The sequence below is a fragment of the Pan paniscus genome, chromosome 13 (assembly GCF_029289425.2).
Source record: "Pan paniscus chromosome 13, NHGRI_mPanPan1-v2.0_pri, whole genome shotgun sequence".
Lineage (NCBI taxonomy): Eukaryota > Metazoa > Chordata > Mammalia > Primates > Hominidae > Pan > Pan paniscus.
In genome coordinates this window covers 141,466,114-141,480,446 of record NC_073262.2, presented here as the reverse complement: position 1 = coordinate 141,480,446, position 14,333 = coordinate 141,466,114, and positions in this window count along the sequence as shown.

Below are 14,333 nucleotides of genomic sequence, written 5' to 3'. Positions count from 1 at the left end.
TTTCTGTGTAGATTCTAGGGGTCTTCAGCATCATGTTGCTGAATGCTAGAAATATGCTGTCTGGGAAAAAGCTATCCTTGTACCATGTATTGTTGGCTTTATTCTGGCAATACTTTATGCCTCCCTGCAACCACCTGCCACCCCCCAAGATTTCAATCATCCAGCACATTCCCCAGTGTGATAGAGCAGTGGTGAGGGTTGGGGGTCACTGTAAAAGCATTTTTCAGTTCTAAAAACCAGGGTTGAAGATGCTTCTCGAATCTAGTTGTAAAGTGCAATGTATTCTTGGTGATGGGCATCAGAACACTTTCTGGATGTCAAGTCCAAGAGCCAATCTTCTGCCTAACTTCAGCAATGACACCAGCAGGATGGAATCCTACTTACAAAGAGCCAGAACCTAAAGCCCAGGGCACACATCCTGTACAGGCAGGATTCTCCTTTAAAAATCCCAACTGCTACTTTGGGAGGCCAAGGTGGGCAGATCACTTGAGGTCAAGAGTTCAAGACCAGCCTGGCCAACGTGGCAAAACCTCATTTCTACCAAAAATACAAATAATTAGCTGGGCATGGTGGTGTGTGGCTGTAATCCCAGCTACTCTGCTGGCTGACGCACGAGGAAGGAAATCCTGGTAACTGCTGCAATGTGAATTAATCTTGAAGTCATTGATGCAGTGGCTCACAACTGTAATCCCTGCATTTTGGGAGGCTGAGGCGGGCAGATCACCTGAGGTCAGGAGTTCAAGACCAGCTTGGCCAATATGGTGAAACCCTGTTTCTACTAAAAATACAAAAATTAGCCGGGCATGGTGATGCACACCTGTAGTCCCAGCTACTTGGGAGGCTGAGGCAGGAGAATCTCTTGAACCCGGGAGGCAGAGGTTGCATGAGCCGAGATCGAGCCACTGAACTCCAGCCTGGGCAACAGAGCGAGTCTCTGTTTCAAAAAGAAGAAGAAAGAAAAGAAAAGAAAAGAGAAAGAAGGAAAGAAAAGAAAGATCACTATATGGAAGAGATATCTGTGCACCCGTGTTTATCATACCACTCTTCATGATGATCAAGATATTGGATCAACTTAAGTGTCCATCATAGATGAATGCATACAAAAATCTGATTTTATATATATATATATATATAATGGAATATTATTCAGACATGAAAAGAATGAACTCCTGTCACTTTCAGCACCATGAATGGAACTGGAGGTCATTGTGTTAAGTGAAATAAGCCAGACACAGAAAGACAAATATCTTGTGCTTTCACTCACATGTGGGAGCTAAAAAATCATATCTCATGGAGGTAGAGAGTAGGATCGTAGTTCCCAGAGGTCAGGAAGGGGAAGGGAGAGAGGGGGACAAAGACAAGTTGGCCAAGGGGTACCAAAATATAGTCATATAGAAGAAATAAGTTATAGTATTCTGCAGTGCTGTAGGGAAATTACAGTAAAAAATAATTTATTGTATATTTCAAAATAGCTAGAAAATAAGTTGTATGATGTTTCCAACAGAAAGAAGGACAAATGTTGAAGATGATGGACATCCCAATTACCCTGATTTGATCGTTACACATCATGTACAGGTGTCAAAATACCCCAAAAATATGTCCAACCAACCTGTCAAGAAAAAATATAAATGTTATAGATTCCGATCAACATTAAAAAAAAGATAAAAAATAATCCCCTTGAGAAATCCCTGGGGGTGGGGGGCCCAAGGCACAGCTGCAGTGTAATGGCCCTGCCCTCGAGTGTCTGACTTTGCTAACCCAGCAGTGTTGAACAGCGTCATCTCCTGGTGGTATTGTTCCTCCATGTTTTGGGTCCTCATCCTCCTTTCCATCCAGCCTCTCTTCTTTCTTCTTGAATTGCAGCAGAAGGGAAAATGAAAATGACCTTTTTCAGTATCTGGCAGCCCTGATCGGTGAGGTGCACTTCTAGGGATATGTAGGGAAATGGGCAGATGCCTGCATGTCACTGGTCAGCCCAGGGTGGAGGTGTTTGGTTTTCTTGGCAGCATGGTGTCCAGGCACCAGATGTCCAGAGGTGTGGTCTGCACATCCGGTTCCTGGAGAGACGTATAGCAGGAGCGCTGTGGCTCGGAAGCTGGCTGCAGCAGGAGCGGCTCCTTGATTCCAGGTGGTTCTGGATTCACCAGTTTCTGGATGTGATGAGTCAGCAACTCCAGCTCTGCAGTATGGCTCAGAAGCCAGCCTTGACAGCTCTACCTAGAGCCTGCTCATTCAGCTCCACAAACAATTCTATCATAGCCTCTAATAAGTCGTTTCCTGCTTAAGCAATGTGGGCCTTGTTCTCCATAATGGAATCCTGGTGCGACACCCACACTTCTGGGCTGTGGTTTAGAAGGTGGACGCTTGGGCTCCCCCCATCCTTTGGCTTTGACTTCTTGACATCATTCACATCTGCTTGTAAAGTGGAGCTAACGCTGGCCTTTGGCACGTGTTTTTATTTTTATTTATTTTATTATTTTATTTTATTTTATTTATTTATTTTTTGAGGCAGAGTCTCACTCTGTCACCCAGGCTAGAGCGCAGTGGCATAATCTCAGCTCACTGCAACCTTTGCCTCCTGGGTTCAAGCAATTCTCCTGCCTCAGCCTCCTGAGTAGCTAGGATCACACATGCTCACCACCATGCCCAGCTAATTTTTGTATTTTTAGTAGAGATGGGGTTTCACCATGTTGGCCAGACTGGTCTCAAACTCCTGACCTCAAGTAATCCATTTGCCTCGGCCCCCCAAGGTGCTGGGATTACAGGTGTGAGCCACTACGCCCAGCTGGCACACATTTTTAAATGCCTTTGAGATCTAATCAAAGTTGTTCTTGCATCAAACTCATATGACTTTTTTAAACCTGGAAAATATACCAAATTTCAATTAAAAAATGAAAATGGAAAGATCAAACAAGACATAAATAGAATCAGAAAGAATAGGGTGTAGGGGGCTGGGATGGGAGCCAATTCCCTCCAAATAAATCTTGTTTTGTAGATTTGACTTTGGAATCATGTAAATGTTCATATAATTATATATATAAAATCAAGTAAAATAAAAAAAATAGAATCCCTAAAAAATCAAAAGCAAAATCACACAAATGTACCTTATCAAATGTGTATGATATTGGTGGCTTAACCATGCAGACAGAAATAATTTAAGATAGCTTTAAAACACTATAATTGCCTTACGTCCCTAGTGAAATACGTTCTAAAGGCAAAAAGAACTGCAAAAAAAGGCTTAAACCTTTCAGCATTCATGTTTCTAGTAATAAAATTGCTATTGTTATTCCAAAACTATATTGTGAGCTAAGCCAAATGAATAATTATGTTCATGTCTTTGGGGATCAAGATCTCCAACCTCAAAGAAAAGAGATACGAATGTAAAACAAAAGAAGTTGCCGGGTGCGGTGGGCTCCCGCCTGTAATCCCAGCACTTTGGGAGGCTGAGGCAGGCAGATCACAAGGTCAGGAGATTGAGACCATCCTGACTAAAACAGTGAAACCCCATCTCTAGTACAAATACAAAAAATTCGCTGGGCGTGGTGGTGGGCACCTGTAGTCCCAGCTAATCAGGAGGCTGAGGCAGGAGAATGGTGTGAAACCGGGAGGCGGAGCTTGCAGTGAGCTGAGATCTCGCCACTGCACTCCAGCCTGGACGACAGAGAGAGACTCCATCTCAAAAAAAAAAAAAAAGAAGAAGAAGTTAAGTGAAACCATGTAATTCTAAATTTGTTGGAAACATCAGCTATGGGCTTGGGTCTGTATTTCCTGACCCTGACCACTGAAAAGAACTAGAACAATGAGCCACCCACTGGCAATGAGCACCGCTAGTGTGCAGATTTTGGTCTCTCCTTGAAGAAATGGTTGACCTAGATCTAGGGTAAAACAAGATAAGCCTGGAGCATCTTACTATACCAGAAGGCAAGGAAGCCATAAATAACTACCATGTTCATGTCAAAAGGACCAGGAAGGAACTGAAAAGTGTTTCCCCACTTCAGGGCAAATGAGCATGAATGAGAAAAGTAACTGCAATAGACAGAAACATATCACAGATGGTAAAAATCCTTAAGTCTCAATGTTACTCGAATACAAAACTTATTGGTCATTTTTGGCTGTTGCTAGGAAATGGACTCACTGTCCCAAAAATTGGTAAGTAAAGGGAAAGAATCAGGCATGTAACTAGCCTTTCTTACTGAATTATACCTCAATGTAATGTATGAGTTGATGAGAAAATATTTCACTCTATAGAAGTGTTCCAGATAACAAATGAAGGACAGACGGTAGAATTATAACATCTCTGTTATATAAGAATGGATTCAGGCACTGCTGGTCCATGCTAAGTAATATCTTAGAAAGAGAGGTACGCCTCCTGGAGGCAGGACCCAGCACCACTTGAGAAGTTGCAAGTCATCTAGCCCCTGGCTAGGGCAGCCAGTTCCAGAAAAATCCAGGGCTAGCAGACAGGCTCAATGGTGTCATCAGGATGCAGTCAGATCTCACCCCTCCTCTGCTCCGCTCCCTCCAAGGGCTCATTTCACTTTGTATAAATGACTGTCTTTGCCAGCATCTGTAAGGCCCACCCAATCTGACAAAGATCCTGCCCCATGACCTCTGTAATTCCAGGTTCTATGTCTCTGGCTCACTCCACTTCTGTCACTCTGGGCTGCTGGCAGTTCCTCCCTGCATAGTGCATGTCCCCACACAAAAGCCTACCTGAAACTTCCTGCTCCCCAGATAGCCAGGTGGCTGATGTTCTTACACCCTTCCAATCTATCTTATATCTATTATCACATAACAAACCACCCTCTAATGCAGTGCCTTCAAATACCAATCATTGTATTTGCTTACAGTTTTGTAGGCCAGCAGTTCAGATTGTGCTCAGCCAGGTGGTTTTTGGTTTGTTTGTTTGTTTGTTTGTTTTGGCAGTCCTGCCTGGTGTCACTCATGTGCCTGTGGTCATCTCATGGCTTAAGCCTGATGGCCTCTGTCACAGATCTGGTGGTAGTAGGCACCAGCTCTCACCCCTTGGTGCTCCTGCACATGGCTTCTCTAGCAGGCTGTCTTGAGTTTGTTCTTGCTGTGGTCTCAGGACTCCAACCACAGTCTGAAGAGCACAAGCCCCAAGGCAAATGCTTTCCAAGATTTTGCTCCTGACACATGTACCGATGTTCCATGGGCTAAGTCACAAGACCAAGCCCAGATTCAGGGCTTTGGCATTAAAGAGTTGATTGGCAGCTCTGTATGCATGTGTGTGTGTGCATTTGTGTGTGTGCATGTGTGTGTGTGTGTGCATGTATACGTGTATATGTGAGAAGAGGGACCATTGTCACTGGTAGGCTTACTTTGGGATGATCAGCTGGGGACTCAGTCACACTTGGGGGAAGACCGCCCAGTCATTGCTATTTTTCTTTGTGGCTGGCCCCTCTCTCCAGGGAGGAATTCTTCCACCTCCTGCTCTGGGGCAGAAGCTTGGGTTCCAGTGTCTTGGGAGACTTAGGAGGGAAAGGGACCTAGGCAGGGGATCTCATCATTCAGAATGCGGATTTTCACACAGTTACCCTTTTTTCAGTACAAACCCTCTCATCTGTCAGCACTGCCAGGTTCTCCTTTTGGGCTCAGATTTTTCAGAGTGACGTTCCAGCTCTTTCCAGGCTTGCCCCCATGATTATTGCCTCCCACCAGGTCCCTCCCACCACACATGGGAATTATGGGAGCTACAGTTCTAGATGAGATTTGGGTGGGCACACAGCCAAACCATATCCAATTCTCACTGTCCTGCCCTGATTTTTAATCTTCAAATTTGTCATTCACATCCTATGCCCTCACTTTCCTGCCCTGCTCAGCTCCCTACTTATTTAACTTCTTCAGACATAGCACTTTCAAATGAAAGCAGTGTGGAGGGATCATAGGAATCATGGTGGCATCTCTCCTCACCACATACTGGGGATACACCCTAATTTAAAAAACATGTGGCTGGGCGCAGTGGCTCACGCCTGTAATCCCAGCACTTTGGGAGGCCGAGGTGGGTGGATCACCTGAGGTCTGGAGTTCTAAACCAGCCTGGCCAATATGGTGAAATCCCATCTCTACTAAAAATACAAAAATTAGCCAGGCGTGGTGGTGGGCACCCATAATCCCAGCTACTCGAGAGGCTGAGGCAGGAAATCACTTGAACCTGGGAGGCGGAGGTTGCAGTGAGCCGAGATCACGCCATTGCACTCCAGCCTGGGGGACAAGAGCAAGGCTTCATCTCAAAAAAAAAAAAAGCAATTTATTGTACAACTATGGGTAGAAATTAATCAAACACAGCAAATTATTAATACAGTACCTTCTAATTAATCATTATTTACTGTGCTTCATATTGTGCTAAGAAGTGGAGTAGGAGCCAATAGACAGATACTTTTTTTTTTTTGAGATGTAGTCTCACTCTGTCGCCCCAGCTGCTATGCAATGGCATGATCTCAGCTCACTGCAACTTCCGCCTCCCAGGTTCAAGTGATTCTCCTGCCTCAGCCTCTTGAGTAGCTGGGATTACATTCACAAGCCACCACACCTGGCAAATTTTTGTATTTTTAGTGGAGACAGGGTTTCACCGTGTTGGCCAGGCTGGTCTCGAACTCCTGACCTCAGGTGATCCACCTGCCTCAGCCTCCCAAAGTGCTGAGATTACAGGCCTGAGCCACCTTGCCCAGCCAACAGATATTTTCTAAGACAGTACGCTGAGGGATGTAATGGGGTTTTGAGTCCACACTGAGAAGACTGAGAAGAGAATGATCTGCAGGGTTAGGGGGTTCCTGGAAAGACCTCAGTCAGGGGCAAGTGTGATGGTGAATATTTTCAACTTGATTGGATTTAAGGGTGCAAAGTATTGTTCCTGGGTGTGTCTGTGAAGGTGTTCCCAAAGATTAACATTTGAGTCAGTGGACTAAGAGAGGCAGACCCACCCTCAGTCTGGGAGGGGACCATCTAATCAGCTGCCAACAAGGCTAGAATAAAGCAAGCAGAAGAACGTGGAAGGACTGGACTGGCTGAGTCTCCTGCCTTCATCTTTCTCCTGTGCTGGGGCCTTCTTGACCTCGAACATCAGACTCAAGTTCTTCAGCTTTTGGACTCTTGGGCCTACACCAGTGGTTTTGCTGGGGGCTCTCAGACCTTCAGCCACAGACTGAAGGCTGCAGTGTCGGCTTCCCTACTTTTGAGGCTTTGCAGACGGCCTATTGTGGGACATCAGCTTGTGATCATGCGAGCCAATTATCTTTCATGAACTCCTTTTCATAAATACATCTTTCCTATAGTCCTATCCCTCTAGAGAACCCTGACTAATACAGCAAGTAACATCTACCAGGCAGAGGAGGGAGAAAAACTCATTCAGGCGAAGAGATGATGCTGTGACAAGACCCAAAGGCATGCAAGAGGCATTCATGTCCCTGAAATGGAGAGCACCCTGTGGCTCAGACCTCGGGGTCTCAGTGGTTAGCACTCTCTTGGTTGTAGGTAACGGACATTCAACCTGAACCTGCCTACCAGAAATGTATTGGCTCCCTACTTGGGAAGTTCAGGCTTGGGCTGGCTTCAGGCTTAGCTGGATCCAGGAGTTTCAATGACGCTATATCCCTCTCCTTTCTCTCTATGCTTTAGCTCTGCCTCCCTCTGTGTGTGGGCCTTGTTTCTTCCTGTGCATGATAGGAGGTGGGATACTCCAGGGTCACATCTTCCCAGGACAGCAGTGCTCATTAAACAGCCTTCCTCTCTTGCTTGGCAGAGACACTAGGCATGGGGCTCTCCTGGCCTGACTGCAGCTGGGGCTCCTGTGATGGGGTGGGATAAGAAGGGCAGGTTGGTGCCCTGAGAGTGGAAAGAGGTGCTGGGCAGATAAGCAAGGCTTGTCCACTGGGGGTGCTGGCAGCACCGTAGAGGAAGGTGGGGACCAGGCTCCCAAGGGTCTTGTGGGACCAGTTAGGAGTTTGGATTTCCTTCTGGAAGCAACTGGAAACGAACCAGAGTTCTACAGAAAAAAGTGATCCAGCTGGAAGACGGAAGCCAGCCCAGTGCCCAGCCAGACAAGGAACGGCAGTGGGTGGGGAGGGGACAGGAGGCAGCAGAGGGGACAGGAGGCAGTGGAGGGGGAGTTGAGAGCGGGCAGTCAAGAGGTGGGAGCTGCAGAATTTGGCCTCTCTTCCCATGACTGTGAAGTGTTTAGAGACTGGCTTGGGCTAACGTGGGAGCTCACTTGGACCCACCATCTCTTGCTGCATGTAGATGCTAATTGAGAGTGGGAAGGCAGGCAATTGAAACACTTATTTTTTATCATATAAGAAAAGAAATGCCAGCTGCAGTGGCTCATGCCTGTAATCCCAGCACTTTGGGAGACCGAGGAGGGTGATCACTTGAGCCCAGGGTGCAAGACCAGCCTGGCGACATAATAAGACCCCATCTCTGCAAAAAATATACAAAAGTTAGCCAGGTGTTGTGGTGTGTGCCTGTAGTTCCAGTTACTCAGGATGTTGAGGCAAAAGGATCACTTGAGCCCAGGAAGTCGAGGCTGCAGTGAGCCGTGATCACGCCACTGCCTCCAGCCTGGGTGACAGAACAAGACCTTGTCAAAAAAAAGAAGGAGAAGGAGAAGGGGAAGGGAAAGGGGAAGAAGAGGAGGAGGAGGAGGAGGGAGGGGAAGGAGAGGGAGAGGGAGAGGGAGAAGGAGAAGGGAAAGGGGAAGAAGAGGAGGAGGAGGAGGAGGGAGGGGAAGGAGAGGGAGAGGGAGAGGGAGAAGGAGAAGGGGAAGGGGAAGGGGAAGGGGAAGGGGAAGAAGAGGAGGAGGAGGAGGAGGGAGGAGGAGGGAGGGGGAGGGAGAAGGGGAAGGGGAAGTGGAAGGGGAAGGGGAAGAAGAGGAGGAGGAGGAGGGAGGGGGAGGGAGAAGAAGAGGGACAGGGAGAGGGAGAAGGAGAAGAACAAAAAGAGCAAAACCTAGCCACAGCACGAGGCTATGGGGAAGATCAGAAAAAGAACTGGGCCAGGGGAAGTCTGTATTCCGTTTTCTGTCATTGGTTAGAAGATGACCTTGGTTATTCCTTCGCCACTGTGGGCCTCAGTTTCCCCTCTGTGGATAACAGGTTGGGGTGAATGATCCCTAGGGTTCCCTCAGCATGATAGTGTCCCGGTTCTATTTTCAGAAATGGAAATCCCTGTTTGGGACTGAAGCTACGCATCGCACTCTGTGGCTCAGTGGCGCTGTCGGAAGAACAGGCCTGGGGATGCGGGGAGTGTGATTTTCTTCACTCTGTCTAAGTAACATGCAGGGGCCTTTGGTGGCCACACATGCCCTGGCCCCTTATAAAGCCCCTGCCCTGTGGTGGCGTGGTCATAAACTTTCCTGCAAAGGTCATGTGAATTTATCGCCCCCAATACTTTATAATTAGAAATTATGGCCTCCCTTCCGCATGACACTTTTGAGCCTTAGCAGATCTTAAATTAAAACTATGTTTATGTTTCAAAATGTTCTTCAGAAAACTTTAAACTCATGAGTTGAAAATTTGACTTTAAAAAGTTCTGAACACTTATCTAAATAAACACTCAGGTTTGACCTAACATGTATGAAGCAATAAACTTGGAATTAAACTCATGTGTTAAAACTGATTATATCTGGAATATAAAAACATATCAAAGCAGGCTCCTGGGGGGAATACTTCTGGGTGTATGGTAAATTTCTTTTTTCTGGGGGAGTTGGGGTGGGCTACAGGCCTCTCCCAAGTGACCAGGAAAGAAACATGGAGTGTCCTTGTTCGGAAAAGAGAGAGAGAGAGAGAGTGTGTGTGTGTGTGTGTGTGTGTGTGTAGGTAGGTAGGGATATGGAGTGATATGTTACTTCTCTAGGCTGTACAGTTTCTAAAATGTTTTTAATGATTTCCCTTGACTCCATTTCCCTTCTTTATTTCTTCATCTCCTGCCAGGGAAGATGGATAGATGGCGGTCAGGAGTGCCGCCGCTTCCCCTCCCTCTGTGCCAAGATGCCGAAGCCTGCCCGCTCCAGGCTTTCCCTCCAGGCTTCCTCCTCCAGTTTCTTTTTCCTCTTCTACTCCTGATGGATTTTTCCTTCCTGCTTCAAAAAGGCCCTCACGCCTACCCGTGGAAGAGATGCTGAACTCGAGTAAAGTGAAACGACTTGATTGCATTATTTGACAGATACTTACTTTTCCCCCTGAGGAGAAATTCATGAACCGGCATCAAAGGATGAGAGTGTGGCCTTTGTTTCTCTGGGCCACACATGATGGGTGTGTTGCCTGTGGTCTTCATCCATTTGAAATCCATGGATTTCCACTGACTCCCGGCTGAGCAGCTCAGCAGAAGCGCTCTCAGGTCGGCTGGCAGATGCACACACAGAAGTAAAGAGGTTTGAAATGCAATAGGAGGAAAATATTGACACTAATTTTTCATTCTCTAAAAATTATTTGTGTAAGGACTCTGGAATATTGCATTTTCTTCCAGGAAGATTTCACATGTAATATTTTGTTATATAATCAATAACTGCAAGTTGTGGAAATCTTCAAGTAACAAGATATTTTCTTTATGCTCAAATTAAGGAAAATGGTCAATTCGTTAAAGAGGAAGGACAAGGAGAAAGAGAGAGAGAAGGTGAAGGAGAAGGCACTGTCAACACCTAGTAAAAAACAAAACAAACAGCCTTGTGAGTCCTTGCTGCTGACATTGAGAAACTGACTCAGTTTCCCACATGTGCACATCCTCCTGCAACTTTTGTGTGTCTCGAGACACCGTGATCTCCTCCACCTGCAAGCTGGTTTTCATGCTCCACATACAAAGCAGAAAAGCAGATCCATCTAAAGCATGCAAGCTTTAAAAAAAAACATTTTTAAAAAGGTATAGTTTGCATACAGTACAATCCATCCATTCCAAGTTTAAAATTCATATGTGGAACTATCTCTATAAGAACATTTTCATCACTGCAGTGAGTCCTCTTGAACCCCTCTGCACTCAGTTGCCTCCCCCTCCCCAGCCACTGGCAACCACTGATCTCAGTTCTGTTTCTGTTTTGCTTTGTAAAGACTGCCATAAAAATGAAATCAGACAGAAAACAGCCTTTCGCGTCCACCTTCTCACCCTCAGACTCATGCCCTGGAGGGTCATCCATGCCGTTGCACATATTTGAGCCTGCTGCTTTCTGTGACTGAGAATTCTATGGTCTGTATATACTACAATTGCTCATGCATTCATTGGCTGATGATCATTTAGGTTGTTTCTAGTTTAGGATGATTTTTAGTCAAGCTACCTTTGTACACATGTGTTTCACCTCTCTCGGGTCTCTCGCAGACAATTTAATCTCTCATCTTTCTAGGAGCTTGGTTGCTGGGTCCTGTGAGGGTGTACACTTACCTTTAGTGGAAACTGCCAAACTATTTTCCAGAATGGCCAGACCATTTTGCATTCCCACCAGCAATGTAGACAAGTTCAGCTGCCGATGGCTATAATACATAAAAAGGAAAAACTGGAAAATGACACATTTTGGCAAGGATGTGGAGAAATGGGAATCTTCCTCCACTGTTGGTAGGAATGTAAAACGGCAAATCTACTGTGAATAACCATTTGGCAGTTCCTCAATAAGTGAAATACAGAATGACCATATGAGCCAGCAATCCTATTAATACTTTTGGGTATGTAACCAAAAGAATTAAAACAGCTGTTTGAACAAAAATGTGTACATGAACATTTATAGCAGCATCATTCACCATTGCTGAGATGTAGACACCACCTGCATGCCCAAGCATGGATGAATGGGTAACAAGATGTGGTCCAGCCATACCATGGAATATTACTCAGCCATGCCATGTAAAGGGATGAAGTACTGTCACATGCTGCAACATGGACAGACCTTGAAAACAGTACATTAAGTGAAAGAAGCCAAAAACAAAGGGTGACATATTATACGGTTCCATTTCTATGAAATGTCCACAATAGGCAAACCAAGAGACAGACAGCAGAGGAGTCGTTGCCAGGGGTTGGGAGGAGGGCATGTGTCAATCATGTTTTTTATTTTCTGTATTTTATGGTGCTTTGACATCTTGGGTCCTTGCAGACCCAGGGAGGGACTCCCCCTCCCAGGGTTCACTAATTCCTGGAGATAGCAAACAACTTGTCTGAGAGCATGTCTTGATTTGCAAACCAACCAATATCCCCATCCACCTGATTGTATCAGCCTCCTGCAGATCATAACACTACCCACCCTTCCCTAAATCACCCCAGAGCCAGATACTGACAACTAGGGACCACTATAGCCCAGAGCCTGCTGAAATTGTTTCAGCTATTCAATCCTAAACGTGCTCAGCTTACTCACCCTGTCCTACCTCTGCAGTGAAAACCACGATCAAGGATCTCTCACACGCTTTCCTCTCACCTCTTCTGCCTCCTGATCAATCCTGGTGCTTCGCCATAAGACCCTGCCAGGTGTACTGCACCTCCTGTTTCCACGGACCTGTCAGTATAAAACTCCTCCCTTCATGACAGTCATTTCCATACCTGCATGTCTTATTTCCCCCAATTAAAACAAATCCTGGGTGTATGTTAAAACAGAGGGGAATAGGGAGTGAGTATTAGTGGGTACAGGGTTTTCATTTGTGCTGATGAAAAGACTCTGGAACTATTCATATATAGTGGTAGTGGTTGTGCAACATCATAAATGTGACAGACGCATCTTTTTTACCACAATAAAGACAGGAAACAGCTTCAGTTTCTCTGCATCTTCGTTAGTACTTGCTAGCATCAGTCTTACTAATTCTAGCCATTCTAGTAGGTGCACAGTTATCTCTTGGTGATTTTAATTTGTATTTCTCTAATGACTAATGATGTTGGCTTTTTTTCTACCAAATGTCATTTTGATTCTGAAATAATTTTAGATTCACATAATAGTTGCAAAAATAGTTCAGAGAGTTCTCATACGCCCTTCATTCAGTCTCCCATAATCTCACAAAGCCATAGTACAGTGGTGGAAACCAGGAAACTAACATGGATATAATACTATGAACTAATCTATAGACTTCATCAAATGTTCCTGTTTTTACACTTTTTTTTTCTGGTCCAGGATTTAATCCTGGATGCCACATTGAATTTAACTGTCAAATTTCCTCTAATGTGTAACAGATCCTCAGTCTTTCTTTGTCTTTCATAACTTCCGCACTTTTGACAAGTCCTGGCCAGTGATTTTAAAGAATGACCCTCAAATTGAGTTCATCTGATGTTCTTTCATGAACATATTGAGGTTATGCATTTTGGGTAAGAATACCACAGAAGCGATATAATGTATGTGGAATGTATTATTACTGCTGATGCAACTTTGATAACTGGGTTAGGTGAATGCTAGTTTTCTCTATTATAAAGTGACCCCTTTTCCTTTAGTGTGGAAATTACTAATTCCAAATTAGTAAGAATCTTGTGGGAAGAGACTTTGAGACCAGGAGACTATCCTGTTTTTCATCCTATTTTTACTCAATAATTTTAACATCTATTTGTGATTCTTGCCCACAACAGCTTTTATTGTGGTGCTTGCCAAATAGCGATTTTCTATTTGCATTATTTCTTCTCCATTTACTAATTAGAATTCTATTGTAAGGAAGAGCAGTTCCCTTTCCCCATTTATTTATTTATTTGCTATTTATATCACTATTGACTAATCGATATTTATTTTACACTGTGGAGTATAATCCAATACTACCATTTATGCTGTTGCTCTAATTGCCTCAGCTTTGACCATTGGGATCACTTTCACGTTGGTACCTGTGTCTCTCCCAAATGTCCTATCATTTTTGAGCACGTCTTTTTCTTTGGCATTACAAGAATCTCAAGATTTGTTGACCATCTTTTAATATACTTAGTGGCCATTTGTCTGTCATCTTTGGTGAAATGTCTGTTCAAATATTTTGCCCATTTTTAATTTGGTCACTTATCTTCTTATTAAATGGGTAAGAATTTTATATAAATTCTAAATACAATTCTAAATGTATATAAATTCTAAATAAGAATTTTACGTAAATTCTAAATACAATTCTAAATTTTTATAAATTATAAGTAAAAATTTAATATAAATTCTAAATTTCTTTATTTAATGTATATTTGAAAGTATTTTCTCTCGCAGTTTTCATCTTAATTTCATTTTCTTAACAGTCTTTCAAACAGTTGAAGTTTTCAATGTTGATAGAGTCCAATTTATCACCTTTTCTTTCATGGTTTGTATTTTTGTATCATATCTAAGAAATCTTTGCCTAACTCAGATATCAAAAAGACCTTTTCTGTATTTTCTTTTAGAACGTTCATTGCTTTAGCTCTTTTAT